The following is a 24,978-nucleotide window of genomic DNA, read 5'->3' on the forward strand; positions in this document are numbered from 1 at the left end:
GTTCCAAACATTTTACGACGGACATGTTTATGAACTTGTCTCAAGTCCAACACGGATATGCCTCCAAAGTAATGCTAAACCCGGGATCAATACCAACCATCCGGGACCAGGCCAGTGAGGACACATCCAATTTTGAAGCTGTAAGTTTTTATTTAGCGGTGTTTTTCCTGATAAAGCTATCTCTAGCTTGTAGCATGTAGCTTCGCCGTATCAATGTCGCCTCAAACCCAAATAGTAATCGGTTAGGTGTTTATATATTTTTGTAGAATTTTATTTTGTATGCTCCGCAGTCTTTGCTTTGTCTTTTATTTGAATTATCAGGCATTTGCTAACATGTTCAGACATACTGCCGTAATGGCGATCTGTGTGAAGGCTGTAAAGCCACGCCCTAGGCGATAACACAAGTATTTATTATCCTATTTATTAGTATTTTGTATCCTCTAAAATCATATTGAGTAAGTTATAATAACAAACGTAATCTTCTGTAGGCAAGTGCCGTTTTTTCCAGCATTATATGTAAAAGCTTTTGTGATTGTAGTCTGTAAGAACGATCAGATATCATCGATCTGTAAGCTAAGCTACGCTACGCTAATGAGACATGCCGTTTTTTCCAGCGTTATATGTAAAAGCTTTTGTGATTGTAGTCTGTAAGAACGATCAGATATCATCGATCTGTAAGCTAAGCTACGCTACGCTAATGAGACATGCCGTTTTTTCCAGCGTTATATGTAAAGCTTTTGTGATTGTAGTCTGTAAGAACGATCAGATATCATCGATCTGTAAGCTAAGCTACGCTACGCTAATGAGACATGCCGTTTTTTCCAGCGTTATATGTAAAAGCTTTTGTGTGTTTACTTGTTTGCGCACATGAATATAAATGGGGGTGTGTTAGGATACAACACTGTGTATGTATGCAAGGGGGGACACACACCACGAGTAAAACTGAGCTACAGCCCCGTTGGTCTGTTGTTGTTGACAAGGCCTTACCTCTAGCAACAGGCTAATTAGTGGCTAGCACTCATTACAGTCAGTCTACTGAGCTCAGCCCCTCTCCAACACATCACCTGTATTGAGTCAGAAACACAGCATGCACGTTACGGTTCAAAACAAACTCAGATTGGAAAAGGCTAAGCAAAGAGCTTTGCTAAATAGAGAGTTTTGCTAAATGGAGAGTTTTAGCCCCATCTTTTGGGATTTCAGACTATATTTATCCAAATAGTATATTCTCATCCTGAATACTAAGTTGAGATGATTTTGTTCTAACTATGTGTTCTTCTTTACAGGCCAGCACCTCACATACTTACTAATTAGTGACAATTTGTACATCCTTTGCTATTATTTACATTTTTTTTTATCATGGCGGAAATGAAAGACTGTACCTGGCAGGCCTGCACTACAATGAAAACGCTGAGCGTGCACAAGCCACTACATCCACTGGAAACCCTCTGTATAAACTGCAGTTCCCAAAGGCCAGGAAGGGAGAATGCAGAGCAAAACCAGTAAAGACTGACCCCACATTCCGTAAGTGTTTAAAATATTTATTATACAACTATTTACAAATATAAAATAAAAAAATTAGAAAGAAGTTTCAGTTTTTTACATGCATATACTAATCTAAACCACATTTTTTGTTGTGCTTTTTTTACCATTGCACAGCCCTACGTGGCCAACTTGATGGACCTCATCTTCGACCAAGTCTTTGTGGACCCTGCACCATTATGAGCGACCTGACAGGGAGGAGGTCATCGCCGGGTATGCTACACAGTTCAATTTGGCTGCTGTCTGAACCCAACATCGACATTTCACGGATCAGGAAACTCCCTGCGTATCCTGAGGACAACGCAGGCCAGAATCACCACTCTGATCATGCGTCCAAGGAAGCCCCAGCACCAGCTCACAAAGCTTCTGTAAAAATATTTAGTGTCATTTATACAAAATACAAGTAGGCTACATTTAGTTTTTTTTTATGGGTTTTTTTAACCGTTGATTTTGACAATAAAGTTCCGAGTTGATATCAAAATGTGTCGTGATTATTCATGTTTGGATGGGTAAAGAATATTCTGATTTCAAAAGCATAAGGTTGTGTGTGGACCTTTTTGTCGTACACATGGGTGTGTTATGCCATTGCTGTGTAGTATATAATATAATAGTACATGTACAATGACAGAATGAAAGATTGCATAAAGCCATATACACCAGTATTTATTTCCATGAACAATATTAGCATTCGTTTTACAATTTCAGTCAAAACAAACAAACAAACAAACCACTCACTGCTCTATTTGCCTCAACTGTAGTCCACCATGTTCAGCTCTGTAAATATTCAACGCATTCTGCAGGGGAAACACATTTAGGCACACAGGCTCCAATCCAGGATGGTCCACCATACAGGTTACAGAGTCCTCAAGTTACTGCATCCGTCTTGACACATTGTGATAAACATATATTGAATGACATGTGAAAAATGTATTTAAACAGACAACTTAGTAAAGCTGTCAAAAATGTTACCTGTGGTATCTCCATGCAGCACACATTCTCCGTTCAGAAGGCATCGTGGCGCAATTTGCACAAAGAAGTCAATAACTGAGCTTTTAAAAACACATGAAACTACACACATTGCTGACAACTGAGGTGTTGTTGGAGTTATACTTTTTATCATCCTAAGTTATTCAACTTTCCAACAGTTGTTGCACGATGTTGGAAGAAAAGGACTGTAAACTATTAATAAACGCAATGAGGCCATTGTATATATGCTGAAAATATGAATGTCTCCCTTTATAAATATATATATATATATATCTCGCTGTTTTTGCGTTACAAACTGTACACATTGCATTCTTGCTAATTAGCCAAAAATATGAACGGAATAAGGAGCAAGCATCGTAACAGAGTAAAATAAATAGGGACAACAGCTTGTCAGCTAACCATTCAGAAACGTCCTGCTGCAACCGAGATGTTTGCACCTCCACCAAAACCTCTGCTGCTTCAGGGTCAGTTTCTGGATCAAATTGATAATATGCTTGAACACATGCATTGCTCTGAGATGACATGTGTATTCGACACTCGTAATCACAGCAAGCATGGTAACGTGACTCTCGCCGGCTCATGCCTGCTCTTCTGCAGGGGGGCGTGGTCAGCTGCTGCTCAGAATTTTCAAAGACGGGCTTGCAATAGAGCGAAAATGAACGAAACGAGGCATGTCTAAAAAATGATCTGTTTGGTATTTTGAAAAATTAAATGTATAAATATACCTTATATAGGTATGGTCATACACTATATCATTTAAATATAGCATGATAGGTCTCCTTTAAAATAATACTTCTGCATACAGTATGTGACACTGTGAGTGTTGCACGGCCAGATACGGCTCAGCTGACTCAGATAAGGAAATATATGATACAATATGAAGTGATACGCCGCGGACTGTACTTAATGTTACTCTGATCCGGTTACTTATGTTGTGGCAGATATTTAAGTAAGCTTTCTTAACGCAAATGTTATAATAGTCAGATTGCTCTGAAGATGGGAGGTGATATTCTATTAATGTTCACGTTCACACAGTCGGTGATTTTTGCCGGCCGTCTTTCCTGCAACGGCAGCTTTTCTGTATTTCCTTTCTCCTGTAATATGACTTGATCGCTTTAAACTCCGCACACTGAGCTCTGATTGGTCAGCAGGCAGTGCTTTCACTGAGTTGAGCTCTTAGCCTGCAACCTAACCTGGGGGGTATACTACGAATCTAGTTCAACCTATCCTGGATATGTTTTGAGTTATCCGGTTGACTTAATCCAAAACAAAGGCGCTCTCGCTAAACTGTCCTACGACGCTGGCTATCAACTCGTTCGCTCAAGCCAGCCGTGTCCTATCTAGTTAGGTGCGCGTTCACATAAAAGGGGTAGTATCTGGAGCATTCGACCAATCACAAACATGGAGAAGCGTACTGACAGCGCAGCGTCATACTTCCTGAATGAAAAGTCAACTATAATATTAGTCAAATATGAAGAAGTTAAACTTTAAACATCCATGACTTAAACACTTTATCCAGGATAAAAGCCACATAGCTGCACCTGCAAGGTGAATACAGCTGGTAAAAGAAAAAGTGTTTAAATGCGTACATTAACAGGTTTATGATATCACTGCCCCGTCCAAGACACGAGTGGATCTGACTTTAAATACATTTGACTCGAGTGTTTCGTCAACTTAATGTGTTGCTTAAAATAATACTTCTGCATACAGTATGTGACACTGTAAGTGTTGCACGGCCAGATACGGCTCAATAAGCTGACTCAGATAAGACTCATGATACATTATGATGTGATGTGATATGATGAATGATAATGGGACACATTGACGTCTGCACTCACAGTGCCGCGGACTGTAGGCTATGTAATGTTACTTTGATCCGGTTACTTATGTTGTGGCAGATATTTAAGTAAGCTTTCTTAACGCTAATGTTATAATAGTCAGATTGCTCTGAAGATGGGAGGTGATATTCTATTCATTTTCACGTTCACATAGTCAGTGATTTTGGCCGGCCGTCTTTCCTGCAACGGCAGTTTAAACTGTATTTCCTCCGCACACTGAGCTCTGATTGGTCAGCAGGCGTGGTGCTTTCGCTGAGTTGATCTCTTATCCTGGAACATATCCTGCTTCGGAGCACAGACTAGGTTCCAGGATAAATCACCATGGAGATCTAGCCCGCTAAAAAGTGAACCAGCTTCGTAGTACCGGAAATCCCAGAAGTTATCTTGCTAAACGAAAATCCTGCTTCGTAGTATACCACCCTGGTCCCGACATGGTCCCGACCAGGTTAGCCGCGGTTACCTGCTAAAAAGAGAACCAGCTTCGTAGGACCGGAAACCCCGAGTTTTCCCTGAAGTTAGCCGGCTAAGCAAAAATCCTGCTTCGTAGTATAGGTGTTATGTATGCTAGCAGTCACACACGGAGCTAACTCAATGATGCAAACATGGGTTAATGATTAAAGGTAACTGAGTTATTTATTTTGTTAAAGTTTCAGCTATTCTGTTTACGGTTCTGTCGTCAGATTATTTAATATGAGTTAAAACCTTGTTGTTTATTTTGATGTTAAATATTATGTATTTAATTTAAATAAAAAGCAATGTTAGTTTTGTTCACAATTTGTTTATTTTCATTTGTCATTTAATCGTTTATTTGAATAGGGACAATGCACATTAATGAACACTTTAGACAAATAATGCTTTAAGTGTGTAAGGTTTCAGCGTTAGAGTCTGTGAGCTTATTGTTTTGTGTTTATTCTGGTGGCCTTGCAGTTTTATTTTGATGTTGACTCTGTCCTCTCGTTTCAGGTGTCATCACTTCCTGTGGTGGTGTGTCACTTGTCAGCTTGATAGTGATCTCCTGTTCTGAATTGTTTGCACCTGTGCCTCATTAACTGTTGTGTATATGTAGCCCTGTTTTCCTGTTGTCTTTTGTCGGTTCGTCTTGTCTCAACACTAAGTCCATGTCGGTATTTCCTCGTGTAAACATTGAGCAACCTAGTCGAACCTAGTGAACTTTTGAGTGTCCTAGTAGATCCTAAATACCTTTTTGCTTTGAGAAATCTTTTGTATATTAAAAGATAGTTTTGAAGTCAAGAAATAATCGTGCATCTGAGTTCTTGGGAGTCCTTCGTGTCAGAACGAACCGACCAAACAAGATGGACTCAGCCGATTCCACCGTGTTAAAGACGGCTTTTCAGGCGCAAGGAAAACGCCTGCATCACCATGAGGAACAGCTGATAACAATGAATCACGGGGTTCAGGACTTAAATGCCCGTCAGCAACACTTCCAGTCAACAGTGAACGGAAATAAATCACCTGGCGGAAAAGATGCGTGACATACTTACGCACCTCGAGGCACGTCCTGCTGTTCCTGCGGCAGAGTTTTCCGGTCCAACGGAGGTCGGGTTTGCTGAGATCCCCGTTCAAATACCCATGCCATCGTCTTCACTCTGCCTCGCTTCACCGGAGAAGTTCTCCGGGGATTCTGGAAACTGTCATCCATTCCTGATACAGTGCGATCTCCATTTCAAACATCAGCCCGCAGCATTTCCCACAGATCAAGCTAAGGTAGCTTTCATAGTATCTCACTTGACGGGAAGAGCGGGAGCCTGGGCAACAGCTGAATGGGCCCGAGACTCGCCTGTCTGCCAGTCGTTAAGGTTATTCATGGATTCTATGAAAAACATTTTTGACGAGACAGCACCCGGGAGAGAGTCAGCGAGAGCCCTGGTGAACATCAAACAACGGCAGAGGAGAGTGGCGGATTACGCGATCGAATTCCGGACCCTGGCAGCGGAGAGTGGATGGAACTCAGCGGCTCTTTTTGATGCGTTTCTGCATGGATTAGCGGATCCCATAAAGGATCAGTTAGCTCCATTAGAGTTGCCTGTAGAATTGGACTCGCTCATCGCCATGGCTATCCGGGTGGACCAACGTCTAGCAGAGAGACGTCGGGAGAAAACAGATTTCACTCCACTGTTCGGACGGGAGTTACAGAGGGAACACTACGGTTGGCGGAGTAATACCCGGACTTCGTCTCCAGAGCGACCAGCGACCCCTAGCGCCGCGGAGGAACAGATGCAGCTCGGAAGAGCCAAACTCACTCCGGAGGAGCGTCAGCGCCGCCTACAGGAGCGGCTGTGTTTCTACTGCGGCCAGCAGGGTCATGTTCTGGCAGCCTGTCGGGCAAAAGATCAGGCTCATCAGTGGGAAGAGGGACGCTGGTGAGCCGAGTGACTTCTTTCAACCCTTCCTCGAGAAGACTGACTCAGGTACAAATGAAACTGAAGGATAAGACTGTGACTCAGGATGCATTAATTGATTCTGGGGCTGATGAGAGCTTGTTAGACTGGGAGCTGGCTAAAGAGTTGAACTTAAACATTGTCCTTTTAGATCAGCCATTAGAGGCTAGCGCGTTGGATGGACGCCTTTTATGTACAGTTACTCATCGCACGGAACCCATAGAAATTGTCATAGGTCAGGAGCACCGTGAGCGTATTAGCTTTCATTTATTTAACTCAGCTCAACAGCCTCTCATTTTGGGTTACCCTTGGCTTGTTAAACATAACCCTCACATGGACTGGCTTACAGGAAAGGTTAAGGGGTGGGGGAGTGAGTGCTCTCGTTCATGTTTAACCTCTCATACAGTTTCAAGTGGACCGCCCAGATCTGGGAACTGTAAACAGACGTCAGATAGGGACAGTATCATTTCTTCTAAACATTCTGACTTTCCTGACTTATCCAAAGTGCCAGAGTGTTACCTTGACATTAAGGAGGTGTTTAACAAGACACGAGCTACTTCCTTGCCTCCCCATAGACCGTATGATTGCCCCATAGACCTTCTCTCTGGCTCTACTATCCCCAAAGGACGGTTGTATTCTCTCTCTGGTCCTGAAAGGGAGGCCATGGAAGAGTATATCGGATCATCACTCAAAGCTGGCTTGATTCAGCCATCATCATCCCCAGCAGCAGCAGGTTTCTTTTTTGTAGGGAAAAAGGACGGTTCATTAAGGCCCTGTATTGATTACAGTCCACTTAATCAGATCACAGTTAAGAACAGATATCCCCTTCCACTCATCTCTACGGCATTCGATCTGTTACAGGGAGCCAATATATTTACCAAGCTTGACTTAAGGAATGCATATCATCTTGTGCGCATCCGGGAGGGGGATGAGTGGAAAACAGGTTTCAATACACCTACGGGACATTATGAATATTTGGTAATTCCTTTTGGACTTTGCAATGCACCTGCTGTTTTCCAAGCCCTCATTAATGATGTGTTACGAGATTTCCTGAATGTTTTCTGTTTTGTGTATCTCGATGATATTCTCATCTTTTCCCCAGATAAGAAAACTCACCATGTTCACCTTGTTCTTCAGAGACTCCTGGCTAACCATTTGTTTGTAAAGGCCGAGAAATGCGAGTTTCATGTGAACACTGTGGCATTTTTGGGCTTTGTGATTTCCCCTAACAAGGTGGAAATGGACCCAGCTAAGGTCAGTGCCGTGGCTAATTGGCCTACACCAGACTCTAGAAAGAAGGTTCAGCAATTCCTGGGGTTTGCTAACTTTTACAGACGGTTCATATGCAATATCAGTGCTATTGCCTCTCCTCTCCATGCCCTTACCTCTCCCCATGTTCAGTTTGTGTGGAATCCACAGGCAGAGAAATCTTTCCTGGAACTGAAGAGGAGGTTCACCACAGCTCCCATCCTGACGGTACCTGATCGCCGCCGACAGTTTGTGGTGGAAGTGGACGCCTCCAACGACGGCGCTGTCCCAGAGGTCAGCGGGGGACAACACGCTTCATCCGTGTGCATATCTCTCCTGTAAGCTATCTTCTGCTGAGAGGAATTACGACGTGGGAAATCGGGAACTGTTGGCGGTGAAGATTGCTTTGGAGGAGTGGCGGCACTGGTTGGAGGGAGCGGAGCAGGATTTCCTGGTCTGGACGGATCATAAAAACCTGCAATACATCAGGAAGGTCAAACGCACTCTCCAGGATGTTTGATCCTGAGCCAGTCCCCAAGAGTCCAGATCCCATTCTGCGGCCAGACCGAGTGATAGGGAGGGTGACCTGGCCCATTGAAGCCAAGGTCAAACAGGCAAACGTTGGAAATCCTGTCCCAAGAGGGTGTCCTCAGAATCGCTTGTTTGTGCCGGAGCAACTTCGATCTCAAGTTGTTCATTGGGCCCATACGTCTGTACTTACCTGTCATCCTGGAAACAAAAGGACCCTGTTCATGGTGAGACACAGATTCTGGTGGCCGGGGATGTGGAAGGATGTTGCAGAATATGTGGCGGCAGAACAAAACTTCTCGGCAAGCTGCGGCAGGTCTTCTCCAACCTCTGCCCATTCCCAACAGACCATGGTCTCACATTGCGTTGGATTTTGTGACGGGATTACCAACATCGGCAGGTAATACCACCATACTCACTGTGATTGATCGTTTTTCTAAAATGGCACACTTTGTCGCCATGCCCAAGTTACCTAATGCCAAAGAAACAGCAGAGGCCATGTTGTCCCGTGTGTTCAGGATCCATGGTTTTCCCAGTGATGTCGTTTCAGACCGAGGCCCTCAGTTCGTGTCACGATTTTGGAAGGAGTTTTGTCACCTAATCCAAGCCACTGTTAGTCTGACCTCCGGATACCACCCACAGTCGAATGGACAAGCGGAGAGGATGAATCAGGATTTGGAGACCTGTTTGAGATGTCTAGCGTCCGAGAAACCTACCACCTGGAGTAAGAATCTGATTTGGGTGGAGTATGCGCACAACACTTTACCCACATCAGCCACTGGTATCTCCCCGTTTCAATTTGTCCATGGGTACCAACCTCCTTTGTTTCCGGAGCTCGAGAAGGAGGTCACCGTACCATCAGCCCATGCTCTGGTTCGCCGCTGCCGTCGGGTCTGGGCGGGAGTTCGCCATATGTTGCAGAGGAGTGCCGTTCGCATGAAGGTATTGGCCGACCGGAAACGACGTCCAGCCCCCAAGTACCAGGCCGGACAACGAGTGTGGCTATCTACCAAGGATCTTCCTCTTCATGTCGCCTCCAGGAAGCTGGCTCCCCGGTTCGTTGGTCCTTTTCCCATAGCCAAAGTGATTAACCCTGTTGATGTCCGTTTATGTCTTCCTAAATCCATCAAGGTCCACCCCACGTTTCATGTCAGCAAGTTGAAACCAGTCAAAGAGAGCAGACTGGTCCCCTCCACCTCCCCGGATTGTCGACGGGGGTCAAGTGTACACTGTGGACAAAATACTGTCTGAAAGGAAGAGGGGCAGAGGTAGACAGTTCCTGGTCGACTGGGTAGGGTACGGATTAGAGGAGAGGTGTTGGATCCCAGGCAGCTTCATTGTGGACAAGACCCTTATATCTGACTTCGATAGAGAACAGTCTCAGGCTTCAGGGACGTCTGGAGCCGTCCGTAAGAGGGGGGGTACTGTAAGGTTTCAGCGTTAGAGTCTGTGAGCTTATTGTTTTGTGTTTATTCTGGTGGCCTTGCAGTTTTATTTTGATGTTGACTCTGTCCTCTCGTTTCAGGTGTCATCACTTCCTGTGGTGGTGTGTCACTTGTCAGCTTGATAGTGATCTCCTGTTCTGAATTGTTTGCACCTGTGCCTCATTAACTGTTGTGTATATGTAGCCCTGTTTTCCTGTTGTCTTTTGTCGGTTCGTCTTGTCTCAACACTAAGTCCATGTCGGTATTTCCTCGTGTAAACTTTGAGCAACCTAGTCGAACCTAGTGAACTTTTGAGTGTCCTAGTAGATCCTAAATACCTTTTTGCTTTGAGAAATCTTTTGTATATTAAAAGATAGTTTTGAAGTCAAGAAAGAATCACAATATTTATGATTAAATTAAGTCATTCGGTCACTTTTGACCCGAAATGCAAAAGAAGGGTTTTAAACTCATACAAATAATTGTAGAAAAAAATAACAAATAAATGTTATGCCCTGACAGTATGGTTAAGGCTAAGGTACACAAACACAGTATTCAATTCCAATTGAGTCGGACAAATTATGAGGATGGATGACAACTTTAGGGCTTAATGAACTATGAAGGTATTTCCTTACATATAAACAATTTTAAAGCAAAGAAGACACATCGGGGCCGCTAAGTTAGATCTTCAGATATATCCCTTTCTGTTGCTGATGACAGTAACTTCTGTTAACCACTTGACCGATTCTCTCGGTGTCCAGTTTAGAGTTTATTAAACAGCAAACTTAATATTATTCATGCATGAAAAAATGTTCTGTCTTTGACTGCGGAGTACATTTCTGGACTATCCAAATATAACATTCATACATTTTGAAATTTGAGCTTCAATTTGTACCTCCAGTCTAAGTAGTGCATAAATAATAGCATATCCTACAAGATTAATCGAAAGATATTGACAAATGAAAGGGGGGGAAACAGAGAGAGAGAGAGATTAAGACTGATGGCAGTTTTTTTAAGGGAGCTCATTAATTTGGACTAATGGAGTCTAACTGCAAGCTGGTACAAGAGGAAGAAAACGAAATATTCCTTACAATTTAAGTTTGTCTACCCTTGCTTGAAAATATCTAACTGAGAAAGCAGATAGTAATGTATTTGTGTCTTCCTTTTTAGTAACATTATTCAAAACCTATTTCTGTGACTCACCTTATCACCATCCCATCCATTTATTTATACTTTTTTCCTTCAATCACTTCCTCTGTCTATCTGTATATTCTTCATATCTGTCTCTTACTTCTCTCAGTAATGACTCATTGACCGTGTTCTGACTGTGGAATGCTCTCCATCTGTAAAACTGGAATTTTCTGGCCAAGAGGTAAAAACATGGCTGCCATAAGATTTGGTGGTAAAAACGACTTTCCAGTCAGAGCAAAGAGATCTGGCAAAACTGGAGTTACATATGATGAAAAAATACATTTAGCTTTCCTCCCTGTCTTGTTACTTACTCATATGTTTTCTTCCTGCTTACTTCAGAGTAAATATGATAATAATTAATAAAACACATTTTTAAAGCAATAAATAATTGATGTTTGGTTGACATAAAAACTAATTGATGTTGGTTGCTTTCATATAACTAAAATAAAAATGGTGTCAACCTTTATTTGATCAATTCATCCACCCACGCTGCCTGTGATTATTTTTTCAATTACTGTCAGGAAAAAACAACTTTGACAGCTTCCCCCTCTGTATTCCCCACATATCCGAGTGAAAAGCGTGATCCTTTGGGGAAGAGTGTTTTTATTTTTTTCACGTGAAGAGCAAATAATGGAAATGTTGTTTGGTTGTGCCTTCATGTGCCAGTGGTCATTTACATGTTTCCTCTTCTTTACTTATTCCCCCTATTCAGTGCTCTTCTTCCTACTTCTTGTAACTGCTTCACTGACTTGTCTGTTGCGCCTTCACCCTATGCACTCAAGTGCACGTCTCATTATTTCACTGCCCATCTCTAAAAATTGTTGTTTTAAGGTCATCCAGCATTGGATGAAAATGATGGAAAATTGGTCTGATTACTCTTGTGCTTCACTGCTTTCAAGTAGCAAATAGTGTATGTGTTGAGTTCTGGGTGATAAATGACATTTTCTTCGATACGCTGTCCGTTTTCTTGTCCACCATCAATCCCATTTATTTTTACGCCCTTATTCTTCTCCTGCCTTCACAAATGCCCAATTGTTGGAACATTTCTAGGAAACGATTCAATTACTGGCTGTAGTAGTTAAAGCAATAAAACTGCCACAGTCAAAAGTGTCCGTCCAAATTAGGTTGAAGACTGTAAAGATGCAAGCAGGGCTTATACTGTACAGGCACTATTGCTCAGCATCAGCGCAGTCCATGAGATCAAAGGATCCCAGCGCTAAATGGTCAGCTCATTTTGCTTTATAAACCAATCACTATATATTATCAAACTAAGGTGATCATTCTGATATAATATTGGCAGTATTGGTATTTTCCTTACTCAATGTGTTTTACCTTTGCCAATCCTTATCTAGATTGTATTTGCACCTCTGATTTCTTAAATAAACATGTCACAAGCATACAAACATGAGACTGAGCTGTATTTTACACCCGCAAATCTATTCAGAAATGGTGTAACATTTGGATTTTTAGGCAGGGTTTATGAAGTCATAACTTTAACTCTCTTTCTATCCTTCCTCCAAACCTTGTCTCACTACTCGCTACTTGTTGTTTGATAACATAAATAATAATAATTTATAATTTAGCAGCAATTCACAAAAGTGTGCATCATTGGACATCTACTCAGGTAGAGCTTTTTGAATTAATACTTTTTCTGTATTCCAGATTAGTGTATTCTTTGTCATATTGAAATGTTTTAGCTCTATGAAACCTGATGTACTTATATGATTCTGTTTTCTTCAAGTTTGTATCTTCTTGGTCGAATGCACTTATTGTAAGTTGCTTTGGATAAAAGCGTCAGCTAAATGCAATGTCATGTCATGTAATATCACCGTTATGATGGTTAAAGGATTTGTAATTGTGTCCACAGAACTGTATGAATGGAAGGAATAGCTTGAGCTGTTATATGTTACATTATCATTTATAATTGTACTTGTATTTTCATAATTACACCTCCATTCCTAGTATGCAGTCGTATGCAATTATGACAAAACCTTTCCTTTGTGTCATACACATAACTCATGTTCATATTATTTGTCCCAAACAACCCTTTCTCGAAATATTTACAATTTCTTGTTGTTCTGTTTTTTTTCTTTCTTTAACTGGCAGGGCATTTAAGACATTACGCTGTAAATAGATGTGCTCTGGAGATAGTAAGGGGTTGTACATTTATTGTTATGAGCAGCTTTATCTTAACACACATTTCATCTAACATTCAATGATTGACACAAGCACTCCCACACACATGTATAAGAGGTTAAACACACTCACACCATGGACAAGTCTCCATCGTGTGTGTGAGTATTTATCTATTATCATTCTGTGTTTGTTATGAAATTACAAATAGAAACGTCTGCATAGGGTTTTCTTGTGCAATCCAGAGACATGCATTGCATTTGTTTCTGTGTTTGCATTGTGTCCAGCATGCAACCATGCTCTCCCAGATTGCATGCTGGGATAGGTTTCAACCCTCCATGACCCAGGATTAGCGGTTTAGATAAGGAAAAGCATTGAATACTTGGAAAGTTCTTGACAGGGGAAACAATACACCAAAACATACATGCTTTACAGACAAACACTCCCCAGTTGTATTTCTTTATCCTAAACCAACCAACCAAGACCGCACAGCTGTCATAAGTCATATTTATATACTATACTAACCTGCTTATCTCTCCGTTTACATGGTTCACTTCCTCAACTATCCAAACTTTATCCGACATTCTTTTTCTGTAACCTTTTTAACCTTACTGTCTTGCTGGTGGGCCTTTCATTACAAATGTTTGCTGTGTGGCCAAACATTGTTCAGACCCACTGAAAATGTACATTTACAAACAATTAACTGGAACTCAAAATTCTGATGTATGTGTAAACCTTTAATGTTCATGTTTTAGCACACTACCTACTTAAGAATGAAATACAGCATAAGTAATGTGTCTCTGGCATTTATATCTATTATCTAATTTTTCATTACCCACCCTGCTATCATATGAAGCCTGGGCGAATAATTTCTTCATTGTCTCAGGTCGTTGTTCACGTTGCTCCTGCCACACTCTAAAAACAAATGCCTTGGCTCAACAAAGAAAATCAACACAACAGTTTGCATCGATGTTTATTGAGTTAAGACAACTTCTAATGAAATTGTCTTAAAGCAACAAAGTTATTTGAGTTAGGGGAGAAGGCTTTGCCTCTACAATCAGAGGTGTTTTTAATTACCACTAACTTAATAATTGGTAGCATAAACACAAGTTTTGAAGTTGATTACTCAAAAGATTAAGTTGTTCCGACTAGTTTTACCACATGATTTAAAAGTAATTTTAAGTTGTATACTTAATTACCATCATTGTGAACACATGTTTTTAAGTTGACAACCATTTATAAATTAAGTTGCTCCAAATATATTGTATTCAATAGTTTTTTTATTAGCTTTTTCATGTTTTTGCCTTTAAAGAAAGACATTAATTGATTCCACAACAAAATCAATTCAAGAGGCAATTCACTTTTTATTTTAAACTGCTGTTGTTTATTTCAACATATGATGTTTCAATCAGGAGATAATTCATTTTGTTTGAACATTTATTGACACATGCCATATGATAAGTTGCATGAACACCTGAAATCACAGCTGACTGCAGGAGAGCGGAGAACCATTTTAAAGTTTGGCTGCAGCACGTTGATTGGCTGCTGGAGAATGAAGTGAAATGTAATAGGTTAAAGAGAATGCCTTTGATGAGCTGATTATATGCAGCTGCGGAGTGAATGTATATACACCCAGTCTTCCTGAAAGGACTTGCGCTGAGCTTCATTTAAATAATAAATAAACACATTAGCCATATTATAGCAAATAAATGCTGCCATCACATCGAAGTTAGAGGCCTTTGCATATTTAAAACCAGTGCCAAATATGTAAAATCTGTAAAGTTTTTGTAAAACTACAGAAACAAACTCTCAATGGCCACCAATCTGCAGATCACACACATCAATTTTACAAAAGATGTAACAAAGATGTTTACACTGCCGACAGTCATTATTTCAAACAGTATGAACACATTTAACGCAGAATGCTTGCTCATTTGTTTCCCTCGACCACGATGGTTGCCATCGTATGGTCAGATCCTGGGGTGGACTGGTCACTGATGAAGGCGATATTCATGTCCTTTTGAAGCACATTAAATAATAGGTTAGCGCATAAGAGATAATGAATTAGGTAATTGCATACTTTTTAAACTGTCACTCTTAGCTAATTCAGAGCCATTATTACCAGCTGCTAAAGCAACGCTGGTATTGTTTTCACCTATTGAGTCTGCATGTGTGTGTCGTCATGGCAATGTGGTCCTGAAGACACACAGAGGTGGTTTTGAGTACTTTGCCTAGTGTTTAAATGTATGTGGACAGATTTTGTCAATCACAACCGTGCAAGTTTTAGTGTACCTTCTCATCTTTTTTGCAGGTTCCATACAATATGTGAACTGGAGCAGAAGAGCAGAAGCCACTTTTCAAATGTTACACAATCCTTTTCCCATGCCATTGCTGTCAACACCTATCCATGCTGAACGTGCAACTATAAGGCTATCTACTGTATTTGAATGACAAAAGATGACACTCACCTTAAAATGTCCTTTGTATATTTCTATTTGTCTTAATTGTTGGAACTTGTCCAGGCATGTTAAGTGGGAGTGTACTTGAAATCCTTAAAGAGCTTACGAAATGCTTTTAGCACCTGTTAGTGGGCTTAGTATATGATAGAGGTTGCATTTGTATTGTGGAATGTGCCATATGATTTTTTTATTATTGATCTATTTTTAATAAATCACGATTATAACAGCATACAAAAGTTGTCAGTTAGTAACAATCGTTCGTTGCGCCGGAAACATCAACTTCGGCCATTTCCGGCGGTGACGTCATGAGTGGAACACAGCTGAGCTCAGTCCCGTTTGAATGCATTGAAGGGCCAAATATTACGACAAAGGATGCACAGCAATAAGACGCCAAGAATAATTGGCAAGCGATATGTTGTATGGGGATGTGGGGCCGTCTCAACATCTGGTTATGGGATGTTTTTGTGGCCAAAAAATGATCAAATGTTGCGTATATGGACAAAACAAGTGCGTCGTACGAGGCGGACGTTTGCTAGACCAGGTAACCCGGGGTCGATGAAACCGACGATGTGTGGGGCAGCACATCAAGAGATCGTGTTTCGAACAATCAACAATGCCCGCTAAGGAGAGAGTAAACGCTTTCTCGAAGGTTCGTTTTGCTTTCTTACAACGTTACGTTAACTCAACCTTACGTTTGCCATGAGGCTATGTTACTTCCCTTAAGAGCTAGCTGTCTTAGCTAACAACAGTTAGCAGCTAACGTTTTCTGCAGTTTGTGTTTCCACTGAAAAACGTGATGTAGTTATTTAAGGGTAAGTTAACTAAACGTTATCTTACAAGTAGAGAGAGTTAAGTTGTGTTTAAAATCGTCAATGTAATGCACGTTAAAGGTTTTGTGTTGAGCATGAAGTTAGCTTTACTGTAGCTCACCAAAGGTTAGCATGTTAAGCTGCACTTTCTGTGGCAGCTCGCTTAATACAAAGAGGGGTTTTGTGCTTCATTGTAAACTTTTCTTACAAATGTGTGTTAATCTACCTGAAATTGTAGGGACAGTTTTGTTCTACTCAACTATACAGACCATTGTTGAGGAGATGCAAAACATACTGTAAATGAGTTGGGTCTGACATATACATGTTACTTTGCTGCTAAAAAATGAAACATTATCAGATGAGGACATCACCAAAGTGTGTGAGTCTGTCAGGGGATTTGATCTGTTCTTTGCATGTCGTACAGGGCCTGTACACACTGCTCTGGTATGAATTAAAAATATAATTGTAAAATGTATGTCTCTCGCTCTTGTCATCATTCAGGCTTTGCATTTGAACTCCTATGACTGGTTGCGGACTTGAAGGGAACGACTCCATGGCCTTCCTGACATCCAGGAAAAAGTTGAGATTCTAATCCATTTCAATGCCAACAGCCAGTCATTGTTTTTAACTTTTTTAATATGATTTTTTTTGGGGAATTTCTGTTTTATTGGATAGTAGAGATCTACTGGAACCTAACACCAGAGAGAGAGAGAGAGAGAGGGAGGAGATGATATGCAGCAAAAGGCCGAGCCGGATGGTTGCTGCTCCGTGTGGAGCGTGTTCTATCAGGTAAAGCACTTTGGTACCCAGTTATTTATGGTATTGAGTTTGAATTTAGCCTTTGGAAGGTCATTTCCGTGCATTGTAAAGACTGAAAAAACATTTATTTGTCTCAACATTCCTGTAATAATTTGTTTTTTTATTGTTGATATTGTTTTGTTCTTTATTTTTGTTGTGAGAATCACTTTGCAATTGTGTAAGTGCTATATACATAATTATACTAATATTATTGTTGTTACCATCATTTCCATTATTTAAAAAAAAATCTTTGTTTTCTTTATTTATCGCTGCAGAAAGGATCATGCCAGCCCACATCAAACACCTGATCAAGAACTTGTGAATCTTCAGGCAGAAAAGATGAAAACACCTGTTCAAAGTTCCAGTTTCCTGTACATCGAACCATGCCTGTCCTCTGTTCCACATGTCTTCAGTCAGTCCTGAGGCCTGTACTACGAAGCAGGATGTTCTCTTCGCGGCTAACTTCAGGGAAAACTCCGGCTTTCCGGTCCTACGAAGCTGGTTCTCTTTTTAGCGGGCTAGATCTCCATGGTAACTTATGCTGAACGGCTAAACTGCCCCGGAGCAGGTTAGGTTGCAGGCTAAGAGCTCAACTCAGTGAAAGCACTGCCTGCTGACCAATCAGAGCTCAGTGTGCGGAGTTTAAAGCGATCAAGTCATATTACAGGAGAAAGGAAATACAGAAAAGCTGCCGTTGCAGGAAAGACGGCCGGCAAAAATCACCGACTGTGTGAACGTGAACATGAATAGAATATCACCTCCATCTTCAGAGCAATCTGACTATTATAACATTAGCGTTAAGAAAGCTTACTTAAATATCGGCCACAACATAAGTAACCGGATCAAAGTAACATTAAGTACAGTCCGCGGCATATCACTTCATAATGTATCATATATTTCCTTATCTGAGTCAGCTGAGCCGTATCTGGCCGTGCAACACTCACAGTGTCACATACTGTATGCAGAAGTATTATTTTAAGCAACACATAAGTTGAGGAAACACTCGAGACAAATGTAATTGAAGTCAGATCGTGTCTTAGACGGGCAGTGATATCATAAACCTGTTAATGTACGCATTCAAACACTTCTGTTCCCAGCTGTGTTCACCTTGCAGGTGCAGCTATGTAGCTTTGATCCTGGATAAAGTGTTTAAGTCATGGATGTTTAAAGTTTAACTTCTTCATTTTTGACTAGTATTAAAGTTCACTTTTCATTCATGAAGTATGACGCTGCGCTGTCAGTACGCTTCTCCATGTTTGTGATTGGTCGAATGCTCCAGATACCACCGCTTTCATGTGAACGCGCACCTAACTAGATAGGACACGGCTGGCTTGAGCGATCCACTTGATAACCCGCGTTGTAGGACCGTTTAGCGAGAGCGCGTATGTTTTGCATTAGGCCAACCGGCTAACTCAAACATATCCAGGTTAGGTTGAACCAGCTTCGTAGTACAGGCCTCTGGACCCTATGACTCGGACACTAGTTCTACCAAGGCTTATTAGAGGTAAGAGTGGTAGGAGTGGAGTTATCTTTGTATTTAGGCTGCAAGTCGACAAAGGTGATCAGATGCTAATAATGATCCGATTCATTTGATATTGATTGTCTGCCAATACCGAATCCTGATCCGATTCTTCTATTTCCCAGATAATACAGCTGCACCGTGTACACTAGCTCTATTTGTTTTTGCCATTGTAATTCACCATAAGCAATTGTTGACTGTAACGTCTACTCTATGCCAACCAACTGTAATTTGTAATGTATTATACTTTAACGGTTCTGGCAACCACAGCAGCCCAAATGTTAACGTAAATATTAAGTTTTCTTTTTACAGTGTACTTATATCTGTACATTTCTTTTCAGTTTGCTTCAAGAAGTGGCTTCAACAGACAGAAGTGCAGGCCAGATTGGGAAAGGCTGGACGCTACACAACGGGAAACATTATAGACATGAACAAGGAAAAACAACAAATACTTTCTTTGTTGCCTTGTTCTTATCATACATAGTGTTACTGTTTTTGTTACCATTTAAATATTGAATTCTATGTATTACTTTTATTTTAAATCAAATGCACCGGTTTTAGATAAAATATTTATTTTGATGTGTAGGTTGATTTGCAGGTTGGTTGTTATTTGTATAATTATTGTATGGTTACTGTGTATTTTATTATATTAACTAGCTATTTATTAAATTAAAATACTATTATGAACACTATACAATGTCTTTATTTTGTAGATACCAGAATACATGACACAATGAATCTTTGTAATATATTTATGTTCTCTTGTTTAAATAATCATACCAGTATTTAATGTATGCTGGTCACCTGGAATCCTGGTAAGCTCCCAGCAGGGTATATTTAATACTATTATTAAACATAAGCTGTTGATAGATGGATAAACCAGCCATCCTGGCCAGCTGAAGTGTCCAAAACCCCTCTCCAGCCAACCGTTCCAGCCTAATATATACTGGCTGGTCAATTTACAACAGCCTGACCAGCTATATGTATCTAAACTGGTTATTTCAGCAGAGTCATTATTATTTATTTACTATTTTTTGAGAATCTCTGAATTTTAGTCAAATGTATATACCAGTCTCTGTTCTGTTGCCTGAGCCAAGTTTGCCTGCTACATTACGATGTATTATTATTGATTTACTATTTATTGAGAATCTCTATGAATTAAAGTCAAATGTAAACCAGTCTGTGTTCTGTTGCCGCATCGGATCTCTGCCAAATGAGTCTTGTCTGTCACTCGATTCTGTCTCCAGAGTCCGACATCAGCCACAGAGGTAGTGTATTATTCAACAGGTGTTCTACTCGTGACGTGCGTGACGTCACTAACCGGCGAAAGCTGTTTTGTTCGGAGCGGTCGTGTAACATCGGAAGTGAGCATGGAAAGTTGTAATAAACCACGATTTATAAATACTGCGGGCATATTGTCATGAATGACATGATTTCCCATTAATAATAGTATATATATTATCGTAATAAGAACAGTATTGTCCTTCATTTCGTAATCTCTTTAACTCAAGGTGTAGAACAATGAAGTTATCAAGGCAATTGCATTACTTACTAGAACTTGAATTTAGTTTTAAGTCAATCAACGCAGAAATCAGAGTTCAAATTAAACACAATATTAAGTTGATGTAATTACCAACATTATTATGTCAACACAACTTATAAATTAATGTTTGCAACTTAAAATGTTTATCTAAATCAATTAACTCACATTTTTATCTTGCAACCATGCATTTAATTAAGTGGAGGTGAAAGGTCACCTGAATTCGTTTTTAGAGTGCAAGAATGGAGATTGGAGATACGTGGACCACTAAAACCATCTGGGAGAAACAGAAAAAAAAATGGGAAAACAGTAAGATGGCTCCATTTCATTAAGAAAGCAGCAGACTTTAAAGGTACACAAAAATGTGAACATATTACTCCAGTACTGAATTCACCTTTATGGCTCTTTGTACAATATAGCATCACCTTCAAAATTCTGCTCATAGTCAATAAATCACTTAATGGTTTGGCTCCTCGCCAAAAGTATGATTTGCTCACTGACTATAACCCTTCAGGCCTCTCAGGTCGCCAGACAAAGGTCTTCAGAGCTAGATCCAGGGCCAATGAGGGTGCATTCAGTTACTGTGGTCCAGATGTGGGGTTTCTCATGCATTGTGATGGTTATTTGGGTTTTTTACTGTTGTATTTGCTTGTATGCTATTGCGTTCTGGTATTTACGTTGTTTTATCTAATAATTATTATTATAATCTTATATTTTGCCTTTAATTTAAAAGATTTAAAATGTATGTATTAAAAAAATGCTATTGCCATTGCATACTGGGTGAGACTTTAACCACCCATGACCCTGAACAGGATAAGGGGTTTAGAAAATGTATTAGGTAGGTTTGACATGGCAGGGAAAACAATACACAAAAAGAAAAGTATAATATGCTTTACACTGGCATGAATTCGAGACAAATACATACTGCCTATAGGGTTATTATTTCATCTTAAACCAACCCAGACAGCACAGCTGAGCTTAGCCAATGTGGGGTGATGTTTGTAAATATTATCTACTGATTCCACAAGTTTTGATGTTATCCTGCTTATCTCTTGTTTCCATGTTCACTTTTCCCACAATCTTAATTTTATCCTTCATACTTTTTCTGTAACTATTAAACCTCATGATCCCAACTGGGGGTTATTAGTATCAGTTCAGAGCTTACTTGAGATGATACAACAGCTGAATTAATTTGTAAAAGAAGTGGCAAAATAGTGGCAAAATAAAAAATAAGGAAAGCTACAAATGTAATTGAAAGAGAAATAGTCGAACGCTCAAGAGGCAAGGAAGTCAGTACTGTACATTGAAAGATCAGAGGTTATAGCTCTCTAGATGCAAAGTAAGAAGTGGAAAATGATGTAGATATAGTGGCAAATATCATAAGAACTGGGAGCGTGAGAAATGTGTAAAGAAGATGATTGAATCTATTCTTGGAGATGACAAAAGCATAGATAACTGCACGCTTTGCTGGCTGGAGATGATCATCTATAAATGCCCTTCATGATGGCGCTGGACACAAGTAAATTGCACCGCTTTTCAGATGTGCCAGAATATACTTGACACAAACGGTAGAGCAGAAGAATTGGCCCATTTTAAAGGTATACAAGGGAGATGGAGAAAAACTAGGGTTAGCTTTGACTGTTCTGTGACAACACACTCTCACTCCATAAGCGTCCAGGAGCGACGTTTGGTCAGTGTCCGTGGCATCCAGTTGTGACGCTCCTTGGCTCCTTCAGCGTCATAAAGGGACGCAAATAGCTTTCAACTGATTGCAATGTATTCCCATCTGCGGCGGGATTTGACACTCATGGAAGCATGGTATTCGTTTGTGTCGGTTGCCCTTAAAGGCAATGTGAGCGTCCATTCTCATTGGATAACGGAGTATTGTACACTCAATTGACAGTAAGTAAGTATTCCCCTTACTGTCAATTGATTTTACAGTGATATCTGCACTACTCATCGACTAAAAAACACCAGATTATCCTTGTTAATTACACAACATTGATTGGTTTAAATTGTGTGCAATGCTTTTGTATTTTTCCCCTTCGATTCGGGGAAACAAATATTTTTTCTGAGTAAAGGATGGCAGAAGACACTACACTACCCAGAATCCCCAGCTATCGTTTGGACTACACCATGTGCTCTGTTTGACAAACCCGGTGATAGTCCTCAAGCTCTGTGATTGGAGAGTGTGCTCCGAGGGTTACGCCGATTCTCGAACAGCACTTGAAATGGGATGGAACCACGGCAGACTGTCCAAAACAGGATTTGAACGGGTCCACCGCGTCCCCCCCTCCCCCACCCCGTCCCCAGAACTACACATGCTGGCTATTCTGTTTCGCAACATGTTCTCTATCTATGGCACGTCTCTACTGGGAGTTGTAGTTTTAAAAGACGTTTTCGTATTTCCCATAATAAGAAGTTGCCAGTATTAAACTGTGTACATCCCTGGAGGTTTAGGGGATAGGAAACACTCACATTTAAAACATATAATTAATAAATGGGTGAAAATTGCTTGTGCCCATAATGGGCAGCATTAATATATATACACATATGCCAGCTAAGGTCAGAAGAGCTTTATTTAACAGCTGGTCTTATGTTTGTGACCCCCGTTGTTAATTGATAACATTACATTACATTAATTGATAAGCCTGAAACATGCACTTGTCAAGGTTCAGAGGCAAATTGTGCAAATATGGCAAAAGCCATCGATCAGCTTAAGATAAGATATACTTTATTGATCCCAAGTTGGAACATTTGCATTACATCAGCATGTGTAACAGTTGTAAATATGCAGTGGTGTTTATTTGTAAATCATTTAGTATAATCACACAAATTCTGTGTTTTATATTTAACAATTCTGTGTTCTTTATTTATTGATTGTTCAATACCTGACAAGGCCGGAGATGAAATATCTGCATACATCTTATAAGAGTATAATACATTATGTATAATATCAGTTAAAGTAAGTGCTTCAACATAGTTAACATTGCTGGAGGTATGCACAAATATTGATAGATGTCTTGTAATGCACTATTGAGGAACCTGCGACCCAAGTTTTTCATTCAATGCATAACTACACCATAGTTGTGTAGGCCTATATGATATGTCAATAAACCTTAGAAAATCTTGAAAGGGATGTGCAAAATAGTCATTACACAGTCTTTAATCACGCATCACTAAGCCACCAGGGTGGGAGGAGGGGGTCAGGAGGACGGGACTGAACTGACCGCCCAGGGGCAAGGCAGAGGACCAGGAAGGGGTCTCGGGCGGACGGCCGGGGGGCAAGGCAGAGGACCAGGAAGGGGTCTCAGGCGGACGGCCCGGGGGTAAGGCAGAGTCCAAAAAGGGGGATTCGGGCGGACGGCCCGGGGGCAAGGCAGAGGACCAGGAAGAGGTCTCGGCCGGACGGCCTGGGGGTAAGGCGGAGTCCAAAAAGGGGGACTCGGGCGGACGGCCCGGGGGCAAGACAGAGTCCAAGGTGGGGACCATGGAGGGGCGAAGGCAGCGGCAGGAAGAGTCAGGGGGCCGGGCAAGAGGGCGAGGACCGCTGCACTCAGGGGGCCGGGCTCGAGGGCGAAGACCAGACAGCTCCGCAGGCCGGGCAGGAAGGCGCTGACGGGACAGTGCCGGAGGCCGGGCAGGACCCGGTGTTGGAGCTGGTGGGACAGGCCTCGGCAGGATCCCCCACGGAAGAGGACAAGGACACGGGATTGGCAGGACCCCCGGCAGGAGAGCAGTCGGCGGGGCTTCCAACAGCACAGGACAAAGGGTTGGCAGGACCCCCGGCAGGAGAGCAGACGGCGGGACCCCCAACGAGACAGGACAAAGGGTTGGCAGGACCCCCGGCAGGAGAGTAGTCGGCGGCGCCTCCAACGGCACAGGACTAAGAGTTGGCAGGACCCCCGGCAGGAGAGGAGTCGGTGGGGCCTCCAACGGCACAGGACAAAGGGTTGGCAGGACCCCCGGCAGGAGAGTAGTCGGCGGGACCTCCAACGAGACAGGACAAGGAGCTGGCAGGACCCCGGGCAGGAGAGTAGACGGCGGGACCCCCAACGGGACAGGACAAAGGGTTGGCAGGACCCCCGGCAGGAGAGCAGACGGCGGGACCCCCAACGGGACAGGACAAAGGGCCGGCAGGACCCCCGGCAGGAGAGCAGTCGGCAGGGCCTCCAACGGCACAGGACAAAGGGTTGGCAGGACCCCCGGCAGGAGAGTAGTCGGCAGGACCTCCAACGAGACAGGACAAGGAGCTGGCAGGACCCCCGGCAGGAGAGTAGACGGCGGGACCCCCAACGGCACAGGACCTGGGGTTGGCAGGACCCCCGGCAGAAGAGTAGTCTGCGGGACCTCCAACAGCAATTCAGTAGGGACTTTAGATGGGACTAGAGAAGGGACTAGAGAAGGGACTAGGAAAGTGACCTGAGGAGGGACTAGGGAAGGGACTAGAGAAGGGACTACAGAAGGGACCAGAGGAGGAACTAGAGAACGAAACTCGAGAGGAGACTCGAGAGGGGAACTAGAGAGGGGACTTGAGGAGGGACTAGAGGAGGGATTAAAGGAGGGAAC

The 24,978-nt window shown here is 41.8% G+C and overlaps 1 long non-coding RNA gene across 2 annotated transcripts; it reads left to right on the plus strand.

The window, feature by feature from the left end:
* The first annotated feature begins 15,841 nt into the window (after positions 1 to 15,841).
* LOC139433254 (uncharacterized) lies at positions 15,842 to 19,377 on the plus strand. 2 transcript variants are annotated; one of them, XR_011642811.1, is made up of 3 exons: positions 15,842 to 16,392; positions 17,054 to 17,341; positions 19,211 to 19,377. It is a non-coding gene; the product is annotated as an uncharacterized lncRNA (long non-coding RNA). The 2 variants fall into 2 exon arrangements; XR_011642810.1 differs by lacking the exon at positions 19,211 to 19,377 and adding an exon at positions 17,626 to 18,103.
* The last annotated feature ends 5,601 nt before the right edge of the window (positions 19,378 to 24,978 follow it).

Source organism: Pseudochaenichthys georgianus, chromosome 3 (genome assembly GCF_902827115.2).
Source record: "Pseudochaenichthys georgianus chromosome 3, fPseGeo1.2, whole genome shotgun sequence".
Taxonomy (NCBI): Eukaryota; Metazoa; Chordata; class Actinopteri; order Perciformes; family Channichthyidae; genus Pseudochaenichthys; species Pseudochaenichthys georgianus.